The sequence below is a fragment of the Bison bison genome, unplaced genomic scaffold (genome assembly GCF_000754665.1).
Source record: "Bison bison bison isolate TAMUID 2011002044 unplaced genomic scaffold, Bison_UMD1.0 scf7180017864345, whole genome shotgun sequence".
NCBI classification, from domain to species: Eukaryota; Metazoa; Chordata; class Mammalia; order Artiodactyla; family Bovidae; genus Bison; species Bison bison.
In genome coordinates, this window is record NW_011494917.1 from 3,328,339 (window position 1) to 3,329,245 (window position 907).

Sequence of the window (907 nt, forward strand, 5' to 3'; positions counted from 1 at the left end):
AGACCACCTGACCTGCCTCCTGAGAAATCTGTATGCAGGTCAAGAAGCAACAGTTAGAAATGGACATGGAACAACAGACTGGCTCCAGATGGGGAAAGGAGTACGTCAAGGCTGAATATTGTCACCCTGCTTATTTAACTTATATGCAGAGTACATCATGCAAAAGGCCGGGCTGGATGAAGCACAAGATGGAATCAAGATTGCCAGGAGAAATATCAATAACCTCAGATATGCAGATGACACCACTCTTATAGCAGAAAGTGGAGAAGAACCAAAGAGCCTCTTAATGAAAGTGAAAGAGGAGAGTGAAAAAGTTGGCTTAAAACTCAACATTCAGAAAACTAAGATCATGGCATCCGGCCCCATCACTTCATGGCAAATAGATGGGGGGACAATGGAAACAGTGAAAGACTTTCTTTTCTTGAACTCCAAAATTACTGCAGATGGTGACTGCAGCCATGAAATTAAAAGATGCTTGCTCCTTAGAAGAAAAGCTATGACAAACCTAGTAAGTAAGTAAGTGTTAGTCACTTAGTCGTGCGACCCCATTGACTGCAGCCCACCAGGCTCTTCTGTCCATGAGATTTTCCAGGCAAGGATAATGGAGGGGGTTGCCATTTCCTTCTCCAGGGGATCTTCCCAACCCAGGGATCGAACCCCGGTTTCCTGCACTGCAGGCAGATTCTTTACCACCTGAGCTACAAGGGAAGCCTAACAGCATATCGAAAAGTAGAGACAGTACTTCGCCAATAAAGGTCCATCTAATCAAAGCTATGGTTCTTCCAGTAGTCATATATGGATCTGGGAGTTGGACTATAAAGAAAGCTGAGTGCTGAAAAATTGATGTTTCTGAACTGTGGTGTTGGAGAAGACTCTTGAGAGTCCCTTGGACTGCAAGGAGATCCAA